The 26,251-nt window shown below is 37.4% G+C and overlaps 1 protein-coding gene across 1 annotated transcript in view; it reads left to right on the forward strand.

Moving 5' to 3' along the window:
* Window positions 1–26,251, forward strand: part of SLC4A10 (solute carrier family 4 member 10) — a 432,482-nt gene that overhangs the window by 47,284 nt on the left and 358,947 nt on the right. The gene's annotated exons all lie outside the window — the stretch shown is intronic.

Consider the following 26,251-nt stretch of genomic DNA (forward strand, 5'->3'; position numbering starts at 1 on the left):
AACAAAACCCTTATGATAAGGAGAATAAATTATAAAGTTGTACAGTTAAGCTCTATGGTAATTAAATGTGAAAAAAAACCAGTGCGCCAAATACCTGTGTATAAAAAGTAAAAATATCAACATATAGTGCAATGTAATAGTGAAATACCCCTATATGTGTATACAGGGGTAAATATTGCAAAATATCTATGGTAAGGAGCCACAAATATTTTTAAGAAGAAAACCCCAATAATAAGGGATAAAAATGATAAAGTTGTAAATACTGCTGAAATATGACCATGGCTACAGCGGTGATTGACAGGTGTGAGTGCACCTTGCTAGACTAGACTGTATAGAATTAGCGCTGTGTAGTCATTTGATGTGGCCAAATTTCAGGACATTTAGTGTGTCCCACATGGTCTTGTTGAAATTTGGGACATAGGAACAAAACCTGTGACTGTCCCAGAAAATTTAGGAGAGATGGTCACCATAATAATTGGCAGGTCTGCCAATTTAATACCATATAGTGACAGCAAAGTTTAGAAAAGAAAGACACTGATATATTTCCTATGGTGCAATTGTTCTAGCTCTGTGGATTTCTGCCAGGGAATGTCTGCTGAAACCATATGCTGCAGAAAAAGTGCAGAAATTGATCTTTAGATGCATAGATCACAAAAGCCTAAAACTGATAATGAAAAATGGCCAGCAGTTGAGGATTTTACAGCTTCAGCACAGGTAGTTGACAGTATCATCCATCTAGTTGAATTGTTTTTACTTATGCACAAATCCTGAAAATCAATTTTAGATAGAACCGGTGTAAACACACACTGCTACAGATAATAAATATAGGAAAAAGGCTTTAGATGGTTTTTAACAATAATTAAACTGTTATGAAAATCAATAGGTTAGGTGAAAGAATTCAGGTGCTAATGATGTATCATTTCAGGGGAGGACCAGGGCTACTTGGTGACTCCCCCAAAACAAAATTTAATAGAAACTTTTAAATGCTTTTATAATTTAAGCGCCCTTCCTTATATGTCATCTGTCATTTTTATTCCATTCATACCTCCTCAATATATTTCATATCTGTAACTGCACACATGCACCGTCAGTCACACATACGCACAATCACATACACAATCATACAAGTGACAGTGCACGTAAACACTTTCCCGCTGCATATGAAAGAACAGTAATTTAACATGTTAAAATATGTTTGCATGAAAAAGAAGGGGACTTCAGCAAAATTTGTAACCTACGTTTCCAAAATGCTGCCAAATGTTTACTGTCTGGTTTGTAGCATTTACAGCTTACAGAATTTGCTTTTTTCCCTTTGGGACATGAAAGCAAGCAATTGTTACCCAAAATATATTTAATGTTCCTTTAAGATAAATTGAAATAGTCCAAATATAGTATGAAAAGTGCACATTTTCTCAAAAATGTCTGTGAAAATGTTAAGATTTTTTCACTTTATTCCTGAAGCAGCAATTAAGGATTTATAATCTCTAAATAAACAGTAAACAATGAACAATGGCATTTTTGTTGTTTATTCACAGCGGTGAACAAGTTTATTGATGTTTTTCTAATAAGCTACTACGCTGTGCCTGCAGTTTTATTGTTTGAATGATATTATTTTATACAGCTATTTCTATTTGTACTGATATTAGAATCCAGTGGGGTCCCATGTAATCATTGATGTGTGTATGTTACCACAATCTCATGAAAAATACTTAGAAATGTATGGCTGTTCTTATTACACAGGACCATAAAATATATTGGCCAGTCATATCTACAGGTATATTAAATCCCATCTTATATTTACTTGCGTCTCATAGCATGGAACATTGTCTGCCCTATGTGTTTCCATTTCTTTGATGGTTCCTCAACAATGAAGAACTTCAAATTGTATCTTACAAATGTCTTGTAGCTGTGGCAGGAGTGGGTAACCTTTTTGAGGGAGTGTACCCAAAGTGGCAGTAAACTTCTTAAATAGTTGATATATATCATGGGTTCATTAGACAAATAAATAATTAAGAAATATGCAACCAATGAAACCAAACAGTAAAGCGATATCTTAGGGGTGGAGAGCTAGTATTTTTTTTTTTTTCCAACATATTACTACTCCTAGACTAGTGTAAGACAGTCCGTATTTAACTCTTATTATTATTATTATTATTATTGGTTACATTATAAAATTACATTACAGATATCACATGTTCTTGAAAGTCATGAGGATATGAGGATATTTTTCAAAACAGAGTTTATAATATAAAGGAAATAATTACCTGGGCAGTAAATTAGAAGAAGAGGAAGAACTTGAGTTGTAGACAGTGTGTGTGGTTTTAATAGGGAAGATTTGTAAAACTATAAACCTCAGCATAACAAGTTAATGGAGGAATGATAATCAATATGCTGAACAAATTGTTTTGTTTTAAGTCTTGTAGGATATTGGGATGGATATAGAGATCTGTGAATGTGTAAAGCATTAGATATGTCTTATATGCTTCAGACAAAATAGTTTATAAGAGGAGGCATGAGGAATTGATTGATAAAAGTGTGTGTAAAGCATTAGATATGTCTTATATGCTTCAGACAAAAGAGTTTATAAGAGGAGGCATGAGGAATTGATTGATAAAAGGGTGGGGTCATCAGATGGGATGAATATGGAGAACTAAAAGGGTAGCAGTATATCTAAAATGAGAATGTGTAATTATAATCTCACTCCAGATGTGTGTAGAAGCAAAAACAGGAATATAGAAAGAGGGGCAACAGATAATGAATACTAGATGGGAAAAATGTGGTGGGCAGCTTTGTCTAGGATGGATTGCACTGGGAAGAGATGTATTTTGAAGAAGATGCCTGATGGCAATATCTCAGCTGTAATGTTACCTTTTTAACATATAGCTGCAACAATTTGCCTCTGAAGCAATTAGTTGAAGCCCTCTTTGAATTCTAAGAGATTACTCCTAACCATAATCCTAACCCTATTTGTATTACTACTTCTTATTCTAATCCAACCCCTAATCTTAACCCTATTTTTAAAACTAGTGTCTCTTAACACAGGCAAGTCTGTTGTTTTAAATATTAACCATACTCAGGAAATCAGCAACTATATTAAGACCAATTATTTTATTTGAGTGTATACCTCACCCTGATTTTGTTAGACCTATTTACCCTTTTTTATAAGAAATTATATTCAAACATCAGAGCGGTATTATTGGCTTGGCACTTTTAAGGGCTTCTCTCTTTTCAATGTAAAAATCGCTAGACTACCCAAAATATTGGATATTTTTTTAAATACTACCCACAGTTTTATCTGAAAAAAATATTTCTATCTCTGCAATCTGCTTTTAGGCTATACTATAAAATGATAAGGGATCAGAGCTCAAATGCTCTTCCCTCATATATTACATAATAGGAAAGGGAACTATTGGAATATATCCATGAAGCTGAATGGGGAAATTCTTTTAAAAGTTTCCTCTTCCATAGTCAAAACCATTTATAAGCTCCTTGCCCAATGGTACCTAACTCTTTTGCATTGACATAAAGTACCCAAAAGCAGGCTAAATTACAAGTGCCACACTAACTGTTGTACGCGAGCAATATCGAGTTTTTGCATGTGTCGGAAATAGCATGCATATTACAAGTTGTAAACATTAGTCGTATAAATAATAATAAAATGTTATAAGGGTTAAAAAGTGTGTAGTATATGACAAGGTGCTTGATTACAAATGGCAATGTTGCATGTATAGCTATGTCTAAATGTGTGTGTGTGTGTATGTATGTATGTATGTATGTATATATATATATATATATATAACACAGGAATGGACCGCACTCACAGACTGGACTGGGTACACATCCTAAGCCACAGCAAACTCCACAGCCCTGAACACTGACAGACAGCTGCAAAGTTCCCAGCAACCCAGGCAGTTAACCCCAGAACAGCCTGGGTGACAGGTCTGCAGGGAAGCATTACAAACACAGCAAACTCCACAGCCCTGAACACTGACAGATAGCTAAAAAATTCCCAGCAACCAAGGCAGTTAACCCCAGAACAGCCTGGGTGACAGGTCTGCAGGGAAGCATTACAAACATTATCAACACAACAGACAGAAAACCCGGCACTCGCCAGCAGATTCACATCAATGTTTAAAAGCAAAACTGGGGGAAGTCAGTTACATTTGGCGCCAAAGGATCAAGCCCAGGACCACAACAAGGTCTCCCCCTTCCTGGGAACCTAAACCAGCACCCACACAGTGCATACTTCCAAACAAACCAACTAGGAACCTCCCAGGGTGACACAGGCTTTTGTAACCTCCTCTATGTAAAACAAAACACAGAAATGGACCGCACTCAAAGACTGGACTGGGTACACATCCTAAGCCACAGCAAACTCCACAGCCCTGAACACCAACAGACAGCTGCAAAGTTCCCAGCAACCCAGGCAGTTATTCCTAGAGCAGCCTGGGTGCTGGGTGACAGGTCCGCAGGGAAGCATTACAAACATTATCAACACAATGTAACTTTTATTGTAAATACATATATATATATATATATATATATATATTGAGATATATATATATATATATATATGTATATTCCTAAATCTTTTATTTATATATATATATATATAAATATATATATATATATTTTACATTGATATTATAATATATATATATATATATATATATATATATATATATATATATATATATATATTTAATAATAAAATTAAAACATTTTCCATGTAAAGAACATAGGAATGTAAAACATGTGAAACGTGCTTCACGCTATTACAATTATTATTTATATATATATACACATACTGTGTGCATGTGTGTGTATGTGTGTATATATATATATATATATATAATATTCATTCTATAGATTATTTAGAATATTTTACAGTATGTATTATAATTTTTAATAATTATTAATATTTTTTATTATTTCATATTTTAAAAGAGCACATTAAGATTAGTAACTTTTCATGTGCGCTAATACGACACTGCATTAGTCCTAAATCGCAAATCCAGAAACGCATTACTCATATTTTACATTCCTATGTTCATATAGAAAAAATATATTTTTATTATTCTATATATATCTGATAGTGTTAATGTAAAATAGAGATCTATACCTATATATCTATAGGAATAGATATACAGGTATACGTATATACAGATATATTTAGAAATATGTATTTACAATAAAAATTGCATTATTATGTATGTGAAAAATATTGGAATGTTAAATATTAATAATTCCAGTCCGATTAGTGCACGAGCAATAGGTGTTTTCTTTTGTGCTCTCCATTGAATTCTATAGGGAGAATTTGTTAACGTGGACGTGATATTCTTTTTTTCTGAAGTCTTTTGGATAGCGTGTGTAGGGTTTTTTTCATGTGCAAACTTTTTACTTTCAAATTATAATGCTCGTGCTACCAGCTGCGCAGAAAAGCTTAGTTATAACGAAGTTTACACTTGAGCAAAAGCACTAATTAGCACACCACTTGTAGTCTGGCCCAGTATCTAAATTTTTTTTTTGCAGCACCTTTTCACATTCTTGGAGGGGCTGCCCTGCTATCAGATCCTACTGGAGTCAAATCTCAAGTTACTTAGAAAGGATACTGGAAATATTGAAAACTGTACGAGAAGACTAGTTCCCAGACAGTGAAAAACATGCAAGTTTTACCCAATGGATTGGATTTGCATTTTCTTCAGAGGGCATGTCACATTGCTATAATGGAAATGTTATTTTATATATATATACAGTGGATATAAAAAGTCTACACACCCCTGTTAAAATGGCAGGTTTCTGTGATGTAAAAAAATGAGACAAAGATAAATCATTTCAGAACTTTTTCCACCTTTAATGTGACCTATAAACTATGCAACTCAATTGAAAAACAAACTGAAATCTTTTAGGTGAAGGGAAGTAAAAATAATAAAATAAAATAATATGGTTGCATAAGTGCACACACCCTTAAACTAATACTTTGTTGAAGCAACTTTTGATTTTATTACAGCACTCAGTCTTTTTGGGTATGAGTCTATCAGCATGGCACATCTTGACTTGGCAAGATTTGCCCACTATTCTTTGCAAAAACACTCCAAATCTGTAAGATTGCGAGGGCATCTCTTGTGCACAGCCCTCTTCAGATCACCCCACAGATTTTTGGATTGGAAATTGGATTCAGGTCTGGGCTCTGGCTGGGCCATTACAAAACTTTAATCTTCTTCTGGTGAAGCCATTCCTTTGTTGATTTGGATGTATGGTTGTTGTCATGCTGAAAGATGAAGTTCCTCTTCTTGTTCAGCTTTCTAGCAGACGCCTGAAGGTTTTTTGCCAATATTGTCTGGTATTTGGAACTGTTGATTATGGGTATGGTGTGATCTTCACTATGGGTATGGTGTTCTTTTGGTGATGTGCAGTGTTGTTTTTGCGCCAAACATATCTTTTGGAATTATTGCCAAAAAGTTCAACCTTGGTTTCATCAGACCATAACACCTTTTCTCACATGCTTTTGGGAGACTTCAGATGTGTTTTTGCTAAATTTAGCTGGGCTTGGATGTTTTTCTACGTAAGAAAAGGCTTCCGTCTTGCCATCTACCCCAAAGCCCAAACATATGAAGAATACGTGCGATTGTTGTCACATGTACTACACAGCCAGTACTTGCCAGATATTCCTGCAGCTCCTTTAATGTTGCTGTAGGCCTCTTGGTAGCCTCCCAGACCAGTTTTCTTCTCATCTTTTCATCAATTTTGGAGGGACATCCAGTTCTTGGTAATGTCACTGTTGTGCCATATGTTCTCTACTTGATGATGACTGTCTTCACTGTGTTCCATGGTATATCTAATGCCTTGGAAATTCTTTTGTACCCCTCTCCTGACTGATACCTTTTAACAATGAGATCCCTCTGATGCTTTGGAAGCTCTCTGCGGACCATGGCTTTTGTGTAGGACGTGACTAAGAAAATGTCAAGAAAGACCTACTAGAACAGCTGAACTTTATTCAGGGTTAATCAGAGGCAATTTAAATTATGGCAGGTATGTGATGACTCTTATTTAACATGGTTTTGAATGTGATTGTTTAATTCTGAACACAGCTACATCCCCAGTTATAAGAGGGTGTGCACACTTATGCAACTACATTATTTTAGTTTGTTTTGTTTACTTCCCTCCACCTTGTTTTTCAATTGAGTTGTGTAGTTTATAGGTCACATTAAAAATGGTGGAAAAAGTTCTGAAATGATTTATCTTTGTCTCATTTTTTTACATCATAGAAACCTGACATTTTAACAGGGGTGTGTACACTTTTTATATCCACTGTATATGTGTGTGTGTGTATATATATATATATATATATATATATACATACACACAGAGAAGCACACTCACAGCACAACCGGCTCAATACTATTGTTAGCCTGTTCTATGGCGATTTACTCCCTGGGTGCAGCTTCTTTTAGCCCAGTAATGCTTTTCACAGAGAATAACTTTCCTGTAGTATATTAGTCTGATCCCGCCTAGTACGGTCAGTCCAGCGCCAAAATACCAGGCAATTCCTCTCTGAGCAAGGAACACAGCAACCCCAGACGATCGTTTTGGCCTTCATTGGGCATTGTCAGTGAGGTGTAGCCATATTCCTCTAAGCACACTGAGCAAGGAGTCCATGTCTGGTTTCCCCTTTTTCCCATAGGGAGACTAAATACACACAGAGAGAAGTGCACTCACAGGAACGAACAACTGGCTCAATACTATTGTTAGCCTGTTCTATGGCGATTTACCACCTGGGTGCAGCTTCTTTTATCCCAGTAATGCTTTTCACAGAGAATAACTTTCCTGTAGTATATCAGTCTGATCCCGCCTATTACAGTCAGTCCAGCGCTGAAATACCAGGCAATTCCTATCTGAACAAGGAACACAGCAACCCCAGACCATCGTTTTGGCCTTCATTGGGCCTAGTCAGTGAGGTGTAACCATATTCCTCTAAGCACACTGAGCAAGGAGTCCAAGTCTGGTTTCCCCTTTACTCGTGCTACCTGTTGCGCAGAAAAGCTTAGTTCTAACGAAGTTTACAGTCGAGCAAGAGCACTAATTAGCACACCACTTGTAGTCTGGACCAGTATCTAACTTTTTTTTTTTTGCAGCACCTTTTCACATTTTTGGAGGGGCTGCCCTGCTATCAGATCCTACTGGAGTCAAATCTCAAGTTACTTATAAAGGATACTGGAAATATTGGGCAGATCTATTAAATTACCCTTGAAAACTGTGAGAGAAGACTAGTTCTCAGACAGTGAAAAACATGCAAGTTTTACCCAATGGATTGGATTGGATTTGCATTTTCTTCAGAGGGCATGTCACATTGCTATAATGGAAATATTATTTTTATTTAAAATATATATTTCTATACACAGGTATATCTGATAATTGTTTTGTAATACACAAATATGTGTGTATATATATATATATATATATATATATATATATATACATATGTGTGTGTGTAAAATATATATATATATATATATATATATATATACACACACACACTACTTGGGAGCCATTTCCAGTCAAACTCTTAGCCATATACAAAATTCCTTTCTCTCTCAAAAATGAGGCACAGTGCCACTGTATATAGTTTGTATTACAGGGGAAAAAAACATTCAGTATACTCTATATTAAATGGCATTTTGATACAGGATGTAGTTTTTACACTAGCAAACCTGCAACTTTATATGTTTAAATATAGAGGGGAAAACTCCAAAACTCAGCACTTCTGTTATTTTAATTCTACAGGGAGTGCAGAATTATTAGGCAAGTTGTATTTTTGAGGATTAATTTTATTATTGAACAACAACCATGTTCTCAATGAACCCAAAAAACTCATTAATATCAAAGCTGAATAGTTTTGGAAGTAGTTTTTAGTTTGTTTTTAGTTATAGCTATTTTAGGGGGATATCTGTGTGTGCAGGTGACTATTACTGTGCATAATTATTAGGCAACTTAAAAAAACAAATATATACCCATTTCAATTATTTATTTTTACCAGTGAAACCAATATAACATCTCAACATTCACAAATATACATTTCTGACATTCAAAAATAAAACAAAAACAAATCAGTGACCAATATAGCCACCTTTCTTTGTAAGGACACTTAAAAGCCTGCCATCCATGGATTCTGTCAGTGTTTTGATCTGTTCACCATCAACATTGCGTGCAGCAGCAACCACAGCCTCCCAGACACTGTTCAGAGAGGTTTACTGTTTTCCCTCCTTGTAAATCTCACATTTGATGATGGACCACAGGTTCTCAATGGGGTTCAGATCAGGTGAACAAGGAGGCCATGTCATTAGATTTTCTTCTTTTATACCCTTTCTTGCCAGCCACGCTGTGGAGTACTTGGACGCGTGTGATGGAGCATTGTCCTGCATGAAAATCATGTTTTTCTTGAAGGATGCAGACTTCTTCCTGTACCACTGCTTGAAGAAGGTGTCTTCCAGAAACTGGCAGTAGGACTGGGAGTTGAGCTTGACTCCATCCTCAACCCGAAAAGGCCCCACAAGCTCATCTTTGATGATACCAGCCCAAACCAGTACTCCACCTCCACCTTGCTGGCGTCTGAGTCGGACTGGAGCTCTCTGCCCTTTACCAATCCAGCCACGGGCCCATCCATCTGGCCCATCAAGACTCACTCTCATTTCATCAGTCCATAAAACCTTAGAAAAATCAGTCTTGAGATATTTCTTGGCCCAGTCTTGACGTTTCAGCTTGTGTGTCTTGTTCAGTGGTGGTCGTCTTTCAGCCTTTCTTACCTTGGCCATGTCTCTGAGTATTGCACACCTTGTGCTTTTGGGCACTCCAGTGATGTTGCAGCTCTGAAATATGGCCAAACTGGTGGCAAGTGGCATCTTGGCAGCTGCACGCTTGACTTTTCTCAGTTCATGGGCAGTTATTTTGCGCCTTGGTTTTTCCACACGCTTCTTGCGACCCTGTTGACTATTTTGAATGAAACGCTTGATTGTTCGATGATCACGCTTCAGAAGCTTTGCAATTTTAAGAGTGCTGCATCCCTCTGCAAGGTATCTTACTATTTTTGACTTTTCTGAGCCTGTCAAGTCCTTCTTTTGACCCATTTTGCCAAAGGAAAGGAAGTTGCCTAATAATTATGCACATGATATAGGGTGTTGATGTCATTAGACCACACCCCTTCTCATTACAGAGATGCACATCCCCTAATATGCTTAATTGGTAGTAGGCTTTCGAGCCTATACAGCTTGGAGTAAGACAATATGCATAAAGAGGATGATGTGGTCAAAATACTCATTTGCCTAATAATTCTGCACTCCCTGTATTCATTTAGCACCTAGCTGTTAGTCTCTGTCCACAAGACAGTGTAAATGACATTTCTGAGAAACACACATATTTGCATACATTTACATTATTGTATTGTTTATTTTTTTGGAAAGATTCCTGAAGATGCCCATGCCTATCCCTAATCCTAACAAATCAAAGAAGCAGGCATGGATGAAAGAAAAAAGGTTCACTTTATTAGGGTAAAAGGAACCATCACACAACAGTAGAAGCACTAAAAAAGCCAGTAATGGGAAGACTAGATCTTACGTGTTTCGGCTAAAAGCTGCCTTAGTCATAGATCTAATCCTAACCCTAATCCTAACTCTATCCCTAATCCTCATCCAAACCTATCACTAATCCTACTCTAGCCTTAATCCTAACACTAATACAAACCTATTACTAATCCTAACCATAACACTAGCTCTAAGGCAACAAAACGTAAAGCAAATATTGCACTGAAGTGCAAAGGGAGTACTAAAAGAAACCTCAATTATAGCCAATGTGCACATCACTGTACAGTACAATATATCAGGGTGTACTGTATGTCTGTCTATTCTCAGAAAGTATTTTGTCCCTTTCAGGTAATCCTAGTTTCGGTAATTTGTAGTGATTTCACCTACTCTAGAGGTGGAGTTTGTGGAAGCTGGTGGAAAGGGATGATATCTGGGAGCTACCTTCATATAAAAGGACACGGTTCTTTCTAAGGACATACTGAACATAGAGTTTGTACAAACAATTCTCTCTTGTATCAACTTACTTTATTGTATTAATTTTTTTATAATTATTTATTCTATTCTGCTTATTTTTTACTTTGTATTTAACTTTTGAAGTGTTTGGTGTTCATCAGTATTTTCTGGGTTTAGCGCTTCTGGCCAGGTGGAAAGAAAGCTATACCTGTATTTTTTTTTTTTAAATAACCCTTAGACTAACCCTAATTTTAACACCTTCCTAGAAATTTACATACAAAGTACATTAATATAGCTTCAAGTGACTTTCAAAAACTTTTCTACACCACCCTAAAACTTTACCTTTTATGTTAATAAACTTAAATTGCATAGAGAAATAAATTACTATATCCTATTTATATAAAAGTTGCACTGGTATTGCAAGTTGAAAGTAAAAATGTTGTGCTCTCATGAAACCCAATGTGCACAAAAAATTAATCAGAGGATATTGCGTTTGCGATATGTATCTCCACTGAAATAAATGGAGCCGCTATGTTAAAAAAAATAACTAACACTTACACTCGCACGTTAACCCCCATCGCGAAAAGCCCCCTATTCTAATAATCCCTAAACTGTCACAACCCACACTGCAATAAACTGCCTACACTATTAACCCCTAAAACACCACATTCCCCTGCAATAAACTTCTTACACTATTAACCCCTAAACATCCACATTCCCCATCGCAATAAACTGCCTACACAATTAATCCATAACTGCCTCACCCCATCACAATATACCCTCTTATCTATTAACCCCCCTAACTGCCACAACCCACCATAGCAAACAACCCCCTAACCTCTTAACAGCAAACCCCACAAGACCCCTAACCTAAGACACCCTAAGTTAAAAAAAAAATATAACAAAAAATAAAAACCTCAACCAGTATAAGCCTTATCCTAAAACTTAATTCCCCTTTAAAAAAGCCCCCCCTCCCTAAAAACTTCTGTATTACAACTAAAACATACTCTAAAAATTGCCTTGTTGGGCAGTGCCCTAGTTGAAGTGATCAGCTCTTTTGCATTGAAAAAAAAAAGAAGTTTAATAAAACCAAAGAACCCCCCCCCCCCCCAAAAAAAAGAACCCAACCTATCCTAAGAAAAGTCCTGAAAAGTTTGCAATGGGGGGGTGGTGGTTTAGGGGTAAATAGGGTAGGGGTGGGAAAAAATATTTATTTATTTAGTGCTTAGTGCAACTTTTTTCTCAAACTCTTTACATGAGCTTCATGTGAAAGTTTGAGCGTATAATGTAATTGCGTTAGAGCAATCTCATTTACTTTAAATGTGTAATACGAGCGCACATTGACGCTCTACGCTGCCCATAGTAAATTACCATGAGTTTACTCAAATTAATTTACAGTAATTTAAACACAGCACCACTGAATCAGAGCACAAAACCCCCCACAAAGTTAGCCAACTACTTAGTTACGACATATATATTATAGCCCATTGCAGTAAAAAACATTTGGCTAGATTACGAGTTGTGCGTTATGGTAAAAAAGCAGCATTTACGAGTCTTGCAGGTACAGGTGTACCGCACACTTTTTGGCCTTACTGCAAACCTACTTATGTAAATTTCGTAAAGGCTTTTTTCTATGGGACTTCCATGGCGCTGGTATTACGAGTTTGTCTTGGGAGGCCATAAAGTGATGGGTACACCTCTACTGCCAAGATTCCTAACGCATTTTAAAGTCAGTAGTTATGAATTTTACACTACAAAGCCGTAGCATAAAACTCATAACTAAAGTGCTAAAAAGTACACTAACACCCATAAATTACTGAGTAACCCTAAACCGAGGCCTCCTGCATCGCAAACACTAAAATGAAAATATTAACCCTAATCTGCCGCTCCGGACATCGCCGCCACTATAATAAATATATTAACCCCTAAACCGCCGCACTCCCGCCTCGCAAACATTAGTTAAATATTATTAACCCCTAATCTACTGCCCCTAACATCGCCACCACCTACATTATATTATTAACCCCTAATATGCTGTCCCCAATGTCGCCGCCACTATTCTAAATTTATTAACCCTTTAAAACCTAAGTCTAACCCTAACACCCCTAACTTAAATATAATTTAAATAAATCTAAATAAAATTCTATCATTAACTAAATTATTCCTATTTAAAACTAAATACCTATAAAATAAACCGTAAGCTAGCTACTATATAACTAATAGTTACATTGTAGCTAGCTTAGGGTTTATTTTTATTTTACAGGCAAGTTTGTATTTATTTTACTAGGTAGAATAGTTACTAAATAGTTATTAACTATTTAATAACTACCTAGCTAAAAAAATACAAATTTACCTGTAAAATAAAACCTAACCTAAGTTACACTAACACCTAACACTACACTACAATTAAATAACTTACCTAAATTAAATAAAATATTAACCTAATCTGTCGCTCCGGACATCACCGCCACTATAATAAATATATTAACCCCTAAACCGCAACATCCCGCCTCGCAAACATTAGTTAAATATTATAACCCCTAATCTGCCGCCCCTAACATCGCCACCACCTACATTATACTTATTAACCCCTAATCTGCCTTCCCCAACGTCACCGCCACTATTCTAAATTTATTAACCCTTTAAACCTAAGTCTCACCCTAACCCCCCTAACTTAAATATAATTTAAATAAATCTAAATAAAATTCCTATCATTAACTAAATTATTCCTATTTAAAACTAAATACCTACCTATAAAATAAACCGTAAACTAGCTACTATATAACTAATAGTTACATTGTAGCTATCTTAGGGTTTATTTTTTATTTTACAGGCAAGTTTCTATTTATTTTAACTAGGTAGAGGTAGAATAGTTACTAAATAGTTATTAACTATTTAATAACTACCTAGCTAAAATAGATAAGAATTTACCTGTAAAATAAAACCTAACCTAAGTTATACTAACACCTAACTACACTACAATTAAATAACTTACCTAAATTAAATACAATTAAATAAATTAAATACAATTAGCTAAATTTACAAGAAAAACGACTAAATTACAGAAAATAAAAAAACAAGATATTTAAACTAATTACACCTAATCTAGGAGCCCTATCAAATAAAAAAAGATCCCCAAAATAAAAAAAAAAACACTAGCCTAAACTAAACCAAAGAAATCAGCTCTTTTACTTGTAAAAAAAATACAAACATACAAAACATACAAAAATACAAACAACCCCCAACAATAAAACCCACCACCCACACAACAAACCCCCAATCAGCCAATAGGATTGAGCTGGCATTCTATTGGCTGTTCCAATCAGTCAATAGAATGCCAGCTCAATCCTATTGGCTGATTGCATCAGCCAATAGGATTTTTTCTACCTTTATTACGATTGGCTGATAGAATTCTATCAGCCAATCAGAATCTAAGGGACGCCATCTTGGATGACGTCATTTAAAGGTACATTCATTCCGAAGAAGCTGTTGATTTAAGAGGATGCTCTGCGCCGGATGTCTTGAAGCTGGAGCCGCTCCGCATCGGAAGGATGAAGGTAGAAGATGCCGTCTGGATGAAGACTTTTGCCCGTCTGGAGGACCACTTCTGCCCGTCTGGAGGACCACTTCTGCTGGCTTCGTTGAGGACATCTTGCCGCATGGATGAAGACTTCTCCCGGTAAGTGAATCTTCGGAAGTTAGTGTTATGCTTTTTTAAGGGTGTATTGGGTGGGTTTTTCTTTTAGGTTAGGGGCTTTGGGTAGCAATAGAGCTAAATGCCCTTTTAAGGGCAATGCCTATCCAAATGCCCTTTTCAGGGCAATGGGGAGCTTAGGTTTTTTTAGTTAGGGTTTTATTTGGGGGGTTGGTTGTGTGGGTGGTGGTTTTTACTGTTGGGGGGTTGGTTGTATTTTTTTTCAGTGGCGTCTCTAGGGTTGGTGTCACCCGGTGCGGTAAGTCATGGTGTCACCCCCCCCCCAGAAAGCAGACACACACAAAAACAAAGGCAAACACACATACCAACACTCAGACACACTTAAAAACATACTCAGATACACACACAAACACTCGGAAACACACTCAGACACACACACAAAAACACACACAAAAACACTGAGACACACAAAAACTCAGACACACACATACAAAATATGTAAACTGCACTGCATTAATTATAAAGCTCATGCCTAGAGTGCTCCTGGCTCAGCAGAGCATCAAATGAAAGATAAACAGAGCACTCTAAGATAAATCACTGAAGAAAAGGTTTAGGCGCGCCAAACTATGAAAATTCTGCTCTCTGACTCTGTTCTAAGTCTGTTAGTGCACAGCCCTGGGCCGCATGTCACTGAGCAGTGAGCACAGATAGGCATGTAGGTTTAGGCTAGCATTGCAACTTTGCAAGCCCCACTGCACACCCACAACATTCATAGTGAAATTGGGCAGGGGAGGAGCAAAGTACAAACATCAGTATAAAGTGGGAGTGCGCATATCCTTGAGCTTAGTGGAAAGCTCCAACAAATGTGAGTAGTCATTTGTTACAAAACAACTACTTCTCAAAGTGCCATTACAGATTCACACTATGTTGCAATTTTCTGTTTCCTTTTTTATGGGATCTCACTGAGGAATGCTAACAAGCTGAAAAACTCATCCAGAGGACACAGACATCTTGATTCAGAACTTTATTTGGTTTTCCTTTTATGATTTTTGTTATCACTTTATTTCACAAACAAGCAAAAGCAGCCGGGAAAACTATTTGTTGAAATTGCAGCACTTACTCAAGGGGCAAAAAAATTGTGTGTCTGCAACTTCCCAGTCCCACTAATGTTCACAAATGCCAGCCTCTAATAAAATAATCTATGCATCTCAACATTGTATTTCTTTGAATTACAATAAAATGTAAAAAAAAAAAAATATTTTTTTTGTGTCACCCCTGGAGGGTGTCACCCAGGTGCTGCCCGCCCCCCCCCCCCCCCCCCCCCCCCCCCCCCCCCCCCCCCCCCCCCCCCCCCCCCCCCCCCCCCCCCCCCCCCCCCCCCCCCCCCCCCCCCCCCCCCCCCCCCTAGTGACGCCACTGTTTTTTTACAGGTAAAAGAGCTGATTTCTTTGGGGCAATGCCCTGCAAAATTTTTTTTTTTTTTTTTGGGGGGCTTTTTATTTTGATAGGGCTATTAGATTAGGTGTAATTAGTTTAAATATCTTGTAATTTGTATTTTCTGTAATTTAGTGTTTTTTTTGTAATTTAGCTAATTGTATTTAATTTATTTAATTGTATTTAATTTAGGTAAGTTATCTAATTGTAGTGTAGTGTTAGGTGTTAGTGTAACTTAGGTTAGGTTTTATTTTACAGGTAAATTTGTATTTATTTTAGCTAGGTAGTTAGTAAATAGTTAATAACTATTTAGTAACTATTCTACCTAGTAAAAATAAATACAAACTTGCCTGTAAAATAAAAATAAACCCTAAGCTAGCTACAATATACAGTGGGGCAAAAAAGTATTTAGTCAGCCACCAATTGTGCAAGTTCTCCACTTAAGAAGATGAGAGAGGCCTGTAATTTTCATCATAAGTATACCTCAACTATGAGAGACAAAATGTGGAAACAAATCCAGACAATCACATTGTCTGATTTGGAAAGAATTTATTTGCATATTATGGTGGAAAATAAGTATTTGGCCACCTACAAACAAGAAAGATTTCTGGCTCTCACAGACCTGTATCTTCTTCTTTAAGAGGCTCCTCTGTCCTCCACTCATTACCTGTATTAATGTCCCCTGTTTGAACTTGTTATCAGTATAAAAGACACCTGTCCACAACCTCAAACAGTCACACTCCAAACTCCACTATGGTGAAGACCAAAGAGCTGTCGAAGGACACCAGAAACAAAATTGTAGACCTGTACCAGGCTGGGAAGACTGAATCTGCAATAGACAAGCAGCTTGGAGTGAGGAAATCAACTGTGGGAGCAATAATTAGAAAATGGAAGACATACAAGACCACTGATAATCTCCCTCATCTTGGGCTCCAAGCAAGATCTCACCCCGTGGGGTCAAAATGATCACAAGAATGGTGAGCAAACATCCCAGAACCACACGGGGGGACCTAGTGAATGACCTGCAGAGAGCTGGGACCAACGTAACAGAGGCTACCATCAGTAACACAGTACGCCACCAGGGACTCAGATCCTGCAGTGCCAGATGTGTCCCCCTGCTTAAGCCAGTACATGTCCGGGCCTGTCTGAAGTATGCTAGAGAGCATTTGGATGATCCAGAAGTGGATTGGCAGAATGTCATATGGTCAGTTGAAACCAAAGTAGAACTGTTTGGTAGAAACACAACTCATCGTGTTTGGAGGAGAGAGAATGCTGAGTTGCAACCAAAGAACACCATACCTACTGTGAAGCATGGGGGTGGCAACATCATGCTTTGGGGCTGTTTCTCTGCAAAGGGAACAGGACAAATGTTCCGTGTACATGAAAGAATGAATGGGGCCATGTATCGTGAGATTTTGAGTGCAAACCTCCTTCCATCAGCAAGGGCATTGAAGATGAAACATGGCTGGGTCTTTCAGCATGACAATGATCCCGCCCGGGCAACGAAAGAGTGGCTTCGTAAGAAGCCTTTCAAGGTCCTCGAGTGGCCTAGCCAGTCTCCAGATCTCAACCCCATAGAAAACCTTTGGAGGGAGGTTGAAAGTCCGTGTTGCCCAGCGACAGCCCCAAAACATCACTGCTCTAGAGGAGATCTGCATGCAGGAATGGGCCAACATACCAGCAACAGTGTGTGACAACCTTGTGAAGACTTACAGAAAATGTTTGACCTCTGTCATTGCCAACAAAGGATATATAACAAAGTAATGAGATCAACTTTTGATATTGACCAAATACTTATTTTCCACCATAATTTGCAAATACATTTTTTCCAAATCAGACAATGTGATTGTCTGGATTTGTTTCCACATTTTGTCTCTCATAGTTGAGGTATACCTATGATGAAAATTACAGGCCTCTCTCATCTTCTTAAGTGGGAGAACTTGCACAATTGGTGGCTGACTAAATACTTTTTGCCCCACTGTAACTAATAGTTACATTGTAGCTAGCTTTGGGTTTATTTTTATTTTACAGGCAAGTTTGTATCTATTTTTACTAGGTAGAATAGTTAAATAGGAATAATTTAGTTAATGATATTAATTTTATTTAGATTTATTTAAATTATATTTAAGTTAGGGGTGTTAGGGTTAGACTTAGGGTTTAGTGGTTAATAAATTTAGAATAGTGCAGGTAATGTTGTGGGCGGCAGATTAGGGGTTAATAAATGTAGGTAGGTTGTGGTGATGTTAGGGGCAGCAGATTAGGGGTTAATAAATATAATGTAGGTGGCGGCGATGTTCGGAGTGGCAGATTAGGGGTTAATAAGTATAATGTAGATGTTGGCGATGTCGGGGGTGGCAGATTAGTGGTTAATAAGTGTAAGATTAGGGGTGTTTAGACTCGGGGTTCATGTTAGGGTGTTAGGTGTAAACATAAAATGTGTTTTCCCATAGGAATCAATGGGGCTGCGTTATTGAGTTTTACGCTGCTTTTTGGCAGGTGTTAGACTTTTTCTCAGCCGGCTCTCCCCATTGATGTCTATGGGGAAATCGTGCACAAGCACGTATAACCAGCTCACCGCTGACTTAAGCAGCGCTGGTATTGGAGTGCGGTGTGGATCTCAATTTTGCTCTACGCTTACTTATTGCCTTTTAACGGCGGGTTTAGAAAAACATGTAATACCAGCGCTGCAGGAAAGTGAGCAGTGACAATAACGTGCAAGTTAACACTGCACCCCTCATAATGCAAAACTCGTAATCTAGTCGATAGTAATTTACCATATACCTTTTAATCCTTATAAAAATTATTCACATACAAATTATTAAAAAGTTATCAGTGTATATATGAATGTTATACTTTATTTTGATGTATTTTTACTGTGTTTAATGCAGCTTTTTATTTAGCCCTAACCCTTTACACAAGGTCTTAAGTTGTGCTTACCCGACGAGTGCAAAATACACGCGCAAATTAATGTAAGCGCAATATTTTAATATTGCACACGTGATAATGTTAGCACACCACTTGTAATGTAGCCTTAAACCTTTTAATACACTGTATTAAATGCTTGTCAAGTAATTTTACTAGCCTGGGGATAGGGGGGTAATAATAAGATAATTTTTTCTCTTGTGAGAATCATAGCTGTTACTAATTAATCACTAATTGATAAAAGTATCCTACAGAGAGGAGCAAGACACATCAAACGTATACTTATCTGAGCTATCAAGTTAAATTTACTTCATTACCCCATTCAGGTTGGGTAGACAGTTAGACATTTAACTGACAATGGCATTTTAAAGGGCCATAGTTTAAAATTTACATGCTCTGATTTTTTTAGAGCATGTAATTTTAAGACAATCAACCCTGCAGTACTGTGTGTTTAACCCCGCAAACACTTTCCCCAAAAAAACCTTGAGTGAATTCTATTGCAACCAACTAATTTCTATTTTTGAAAGCAATCTTACTTTACAGCATTTTTTCACACCCACCTAAAACTTTTGCACATTAATGTATATCTATCTATCATCTATCTATCTATCTATCTATCTATCTATCTATCTATCTATCTATCTCTATCTACCAATCTATCCCTGGTCCTGAAATATAAATATTAGGCATTATGGGAAAGCGTAGATTCAAGTTTTCCATTTCGTATCTACATCTTGTTTCCATGCAATCAAACTTTTGTGCTAAGTTTAATTTTATCATTACCAACATATTTTTCTTTTAATTTTACCTTGAAACTGTTATTTTCTCAGATATGGAGATGCAAGTTATTTGCACTGATTGCCTTAAGATAACATAGTACTGTACAAATTTAAGCTCTGATAAGATCTGATATCTCAAATTGTTCTATAATTTCCTTTGTTATTTTTTTTATTTACATGGTTGTTTTTTCCACTTCCGCAATCAGTAACTGCTAAATGCTGGACACAGATTGCTTTTGACTATTCTTTTTTTTAATTAGTTTTTCCCCACTGTGGTTTGTTGTCAGATAAGACAGTGAGGATAAACAATGTTTCCAGGCAGGGAACTTGTCCACCTGTGTCTCCAGCAAGCAAGTTAACATCCACTGACAAAATGTATGACTGCATAAGCAAATGCTAGTGCAACCATGCTCTTATTCAACCAAGCATCCAAGAGCAGAAAACATTAGTCTGGGTTAATTTAACTCTGCTACAGCCAAGGTGATGGAAAGGTTGTGGAACAGTGACCTCAAATCTACAGCTTCATAAAGAGAGCCCAAAAATTACAACTCACACATTGACATCCATGCCGTTTTTCAGAACTCCTTTGCAATGTGCAGCACGTGCTTGTAAAGTGAAATCTTCATGCCAGACAGATAAGATTTCTCAGCCTTCAGAAATTTGTACAATGTTCTTGTTTTAAGGTCTATGGTACCCAGATACTAAAGCATCCCTTCCTGCTCTTAGGTAACCAATCACGTGAGAGCAGGGCATGTCAATCTTCATGAACGAATGAAGTGGCAGAGTGGCTAAGAAGCAGCAGTCGTATGAGCGAGTCTTCACAGCAAGGGCTCCAAAGCAGCATTTGCTGCTTCGTTCATTACGCCTGCTGTACATGATCTGCTGTTCATCCTTTCTCTGTTGAACTCGAATTTATGTTCTGCTTTCTATCACAAAAATATGGAACTGTCCAGGTTCCCACCCAGGTGTTCAAGCCCACCCAAGCAACCGTGTCCCAATATATATATATATATATATATATATATATATTATATACATAAAGAGAGAAATGCACTCACAGGATGAACAACAAGCTCAATACCATTGTTAGCCTGTTCTATTGCAATTTACCACCTGGGTGCAACTTCTTTTAGCCCAGCAATGCTTTTCACAGAGTAGAACTTTCCTGTAGTATATCAGTCTGATCCCGCCTATTACGGTCAGTCCAGCGCCAAAATACCAGGCAATTCATCTCTGAACAAGGAACACAGCAACCCCAGACAATCATTTCGGCCTTCATTGGGCTTCGTCAGTGAGGTGTAGCCATATTCCTCTAAGCACACTGAGCAAGGAGTCCACGTCAGGTTGCCCCTTTTTTCCCTTAGGGAGACTAAATACATATAGAGAGAAATGCACTCAGAGGAACGAACAACAAGCTCAATACCATTGTTAGCCTGTTCTATGGTGATTTACCACCTGGGTGCAACTTCTTTTAGCCCAGCAATGCTTTTCACAGAGTATAACTTTCCTGTAGTATATCAGTCTGATCCCGCAGTTATTCTCTGTGAAAAGCATTACTGGGCTAAAAGAAGCTGCACCCAGGTGCTAAATCACCATAGAACAGGCTAACAATAGTATTGAGCCAGTTGTTGGTTCCTGTGAGTGTACTTCTCTCTGTGTGTATTTAGTCTCCCTATGGGATAAAGGGGAAACCAGACGTGGACTCCTTGCTCAGTGTGCTTAGAGGAACATGACTACACCTCACTGACGAGGCCCAATGAAGGCCGAAACGATCGTCTGGGTTGCTGTGTTCCTTGTTCAGAGAGGAATTGCCTGGTATTTTGGCGCTGGACTGACCGTAATAGGAGGGATCAGACTGATATACTACAGGAAAGTTCTCTGTGAAAAGCATTACTGTGCTAAAAGTAGCTGCACCCAGGTGGTAAATCACCATAGAACAGGCTAACAATAGTACTGAGCCAGTTGTTCGTCCCTGTGAATGTGCTTCTCTCTGTGTGTGTATATATATATACACACACAGCGGACTAATGTTGTGCATGCATTTGTGCCATTTCATGGAGTGTTTTTATCCTATATTTCAATAAAGACTATTTGCTTTTAAGACCGCTGCTTGCAACTTTTTTCTACTTTACTACAATTACTCCGGGCAGCAGCAGCAGGTCTGGGACTTTAAGCTCCGAAGCCGGTTCATGGGAACTCTGTTTTCGATAGCCGATTAGGATCAGCGTATGGATTCGAAACGCTGAAGCACGCACGACACGCCCCCTCCTGCATAGTAGGACGCCTCTTTGAAGTTTTGCCGAGGAGACCATCGAGTGCACACATGTGAATTCCGGAGGTAAACTAGAGACTGAGCTATTTTTGGGGTCAGCGGTCCAGAGGAGCGGTGAGTAAAGGCGCTTATGCCGTCTGGGATAACTGGTCCTGGTCTTCACTTTTTATGTTCGGAATTTGAAGGTACCGCATACTCTGCTTCTGACCGCTTTCTTGTACCCCCTAAGCCTCCGGTTTTCTGAAGCACACTCTGTCTCTGATATGTCTATTGATATCTACATAGGCGTTTATAGGGGGCCAGCCGGGCTGTTTTAAGAGGTTCAAAGCAATTTATATACACATATATTCTCTAAAGGTTTATTGCTTTGATACAGAGAACGTATATTTACCGGACTTTGTTTTTGTCTGCAAGACAACTAATTTGGAAAGGGCAGTAACAGTGACTTTTACCTTTGGCTTATATATATATATATATATATATATATATGTGTGTGTATATGTGTGTGTGTGTAGGTATAAATATATTTAGGCAAACAATCTAACAATTAATTACAACTGAATCTAAAACCTACATGATTTATTTGTTTCAAATGGTTTAATATGCACAAACATTATCCTGATTATGTGTCCTCTGTGTCTCTAACTCATGCATATAAATTGTTCTACTATAAATAAATAACTAGCTCATATGTCACTGCTAAATTGAGACATTTGGCTACATTTGTGAATCTTTGTATGCAGCGTCTGGGATCTTGGGTGCTTGCTGGCTCACGTGAGCTTGCAACCACCAGATATAAAGCATCAGTCTTAAGAAGACTTCCTCCAAAGTTAAATAATAGTAGACTGATTTGTCTTGAATAATTGACCAGTCCTGCTTTTGTGCAATTATTAAGCAAGAGTAGAGGGAGGGGCTACACACGTTCCATGAACCTTGTCCTTTTGCTTTTTGATAAAGAGGCCACTGAATTTTAAACTGTTTTTATAGCTGGTGTATTATTGGTTTTATTCAGTATATTTTAACATTATGATTTTAAGATATATTTGAGTTTATATTTGAAATAGTTAAATAAACATTCTAGTTTAAAAACAAAATGCTATATTTTGTTTTAGCATTTTATAAAAATTATATATATATATTTTTTTCTTTCTTAATATGGGGTTTATCCCAGTCTGTTTGTTTTCTCTTTTCTAATAATTTTTAAATATTGGCTAATACAACCAAGTTCAAATGGTTTTCTCTTGTTAAAATTATACACAATAGTTAGCTAAATAAATTGCATTGAGAGACTTCACCAGTGTTATTCCATTCCTTTAAATTCCAAAATGCTTTTGCACCTGCTTTCCTTTTATTTCACCTAGTTAAGGGCAATTTTATTAAATCTGAATATTGCATTAATACGATTTTACATGTTTTCATCTACTCAACTATAAAGGGCTCCAATGCACTAATATATATGTCTATATATCTATTTATGTGTATGTATGTAAATATATATATATATATATATATATATATGTCTGTAAATACAGATATACACATATAAATACATATGTACACACACATAAACATATATACAGTCATGTGAAAAAAGTACACCCTCTTTTAATTATATGGTTTTATGGTCCTTAGCAGGTCTTAAAATGAGGTAAATACAACCGCAGATGAACAGCAACACATGAACAGATTACACTGTGTCATGATTTATTTTATTAATCAAAATAAAGACAACATGGAGAAGCCATGTGTAAAAAAATAAGTACACCCTTACTGCTTCCACACGAATTAAGAGGCTAAGTAGCAGCCAAATGGTGCTAATTAAATGTCCTTGATTAATTAACCATCACCTAGTGTGACCACCTCTATAAAAGCCTTAGCAGCTAAAAGTTTTAGCAGTTTGCTGGTCTGGAGCATTCAGGTGTGTGTTAACACAATGCCAAGGAGGAAAGACATCAGCAATGATCTTAGAGAAGCAATTATTGCTGCCCATCTGGAAAGGGTTATAAGGCGATTTCCAAACAATTTAAAGTCAATCATTCTACAGTGAGAAAGATTATTCACAAGTGGAAAACTCAAGAGAGTTGCTAATTTTCCCAGTAGTGGACAACCAAGCAAATTCACCCCTAGGTCAGACTGTGCAGTGCTCAGAGAAATTGCAAAAAAAACCAAGAGTTACATCTCAGACTCTACAGGTCTCAGTTAAATGTTAAAGTTCATGACAGTACAATTAAAGAAACACTAAACAAGTATGTTTTTTCTCTCTAAAAAGAACATGGCAGCATGGCTTAGGTTTGCAAAGTTACATCTGAACACACCACAAGACTTCTGGAACAATGTCCTTTGGACAGACAAGACCAAAGTGGAGATGTTTGGCCATAATGCACAGCGTCGTGTTTGTTGAAAACCAAACACAGCATATCAGCACAAACACCGCATGGTGGTGGAGGGGTGATGATTTGAGCTGGTTTTGCAGCCACAGGACCTGGGCACCTTGATGTAATTCACTTGACCATGAACTCCTCTGTGTACCAAAATATTCTAGAGTCAAATGTGAGGCCATATGTCCGATAGCTAAAGCTTGGCCAAATTGGATCATGCAGGGGGTCAATTATCCCAAGCACACCAGCAAATCTACAACAGAATGGCTGAAAAAGAAAATAATTAAGGTGTTGCAATTGACCAGTCCAGCCCTCAACTGATTAAAATGCTATGGCAGTACCTTATTTATTTATAATTTATTTATTTATAAAATATTTTACCAGGAAGAATACATTGAGATTTCTCTCGTTTTCAAGTATGTCCTGGGATCACAAAACATTGCATTGATACAATAGGGTACAATAAAATACAAAAACAATAATAATACACAATATATGCAAACATTTAACATAAAGCAGGTACGAAATATTTAATCAACCATGACAGGAGCATTCTGTTTTGAGATATGTATAGGGATCTCTTAAAGGATTTTAGGCTTGGGGAAGTTTTTAAAGTGTGAGGGAGGTCATTCCATAATTGTGGTGCTCTGTAGGAAAAGGAGGATCGAGCTGCTTTTTTTTTGTATTGAGGCAAGCTAAATAATGTGCTGTTATTGGATCAGAGGTTATAGGAGGTGGGAATAGCAGGGGAGAGCATTCTGCTCAGGTAGGATGGGAGCTTCCCAGAAAGGCTCTTAAAGACAAGGCAGGAAAGATGGAGGGTGCGTCTCGATTCAAGCGACAGCCAGTTTAGTTCTTTTAGCATGTCACAATGGTGGTTCCTGTAGTTACATTGTAGCACAAAGCGGCAGAACGAGTTATATAACGTATTTAGTTTATTAAGGTGAGTTTGCGGAGCAGGTGCATATACTATGTCCTCATAATCCAAGATAGACATCAGCATTTGCTGTACAATCTTTTCCTTTACTGTAGGGCTGAGGCAAGTTTTGTTTCTGTACAGGGCACCTAGTTTTGGATAAAGTTTAGAGGCAAGTTTTTCTATGTGGAGTCCAAAAGATAGGTTGGGGTCTAACAACATACCTAAGTATTTAAAAGAGTGGACTGCGGTCAGCGTGCAATTGGATTTTGTTTTTATGCAAAGATGGGAATTTTGTAATTTTTGTATTTTAGGTCCCGTTCCAAAGATCATTGTGACCGTTTTGTCAGTGTTTAGGAAGAGTTTGTTTTTCGAGATCCACTTTTCTACCTCTGTGAACTGGTCTTGGAGCACTGCTTCAAGCTGCGGCAGATCAGATTTGTTTGCATAGATTATCGTGTCGTCTGCGTACATGTGTACAGTTGAGGATTTGCAGACATTATTCAAATCATTTATAAATACTGTGAATAGTAGGGGGCCGAGAATGGAACCTTGGGGAACACCACACGTGACTGGGAGAGGGAGGGTGTCACTGTTAGAGACAGAGACATATTGTGATTGATCCGATACATATGATTTAAACCAGGTTAACGGGCGATCAGCAATACCAGAGTTTTTTAGTTTGAGAAGTAGTATGTCATGGTCCACTGTGTCAAAAGCCTTTGCAAAATCAAGGAAAATAGCTCCAGTTAGGTCCTTAAAAGACCTTAAAAGAGCTGTGCATAAAAGAATGCCTTCAAACCTCAATTAACTGAAGCAACGTTGTAAAGAAGAATGGGCCAAAATTCCTCCACAACAATGTGAG

Source organism: Bombina bombina, chromosome 1 (genome assembly GCF_027579735.1).
Source record: "Bombina bombina isolate aBomBom1 chromosome 1, aBomBom1.pri, whole genome shotgun sequence".
Lineage (NCBI taxonomy): Eukaryota > Metazoa > Chordata > Amphibia > Anura > Bombinatoridae > Bombina > Bombina bombina.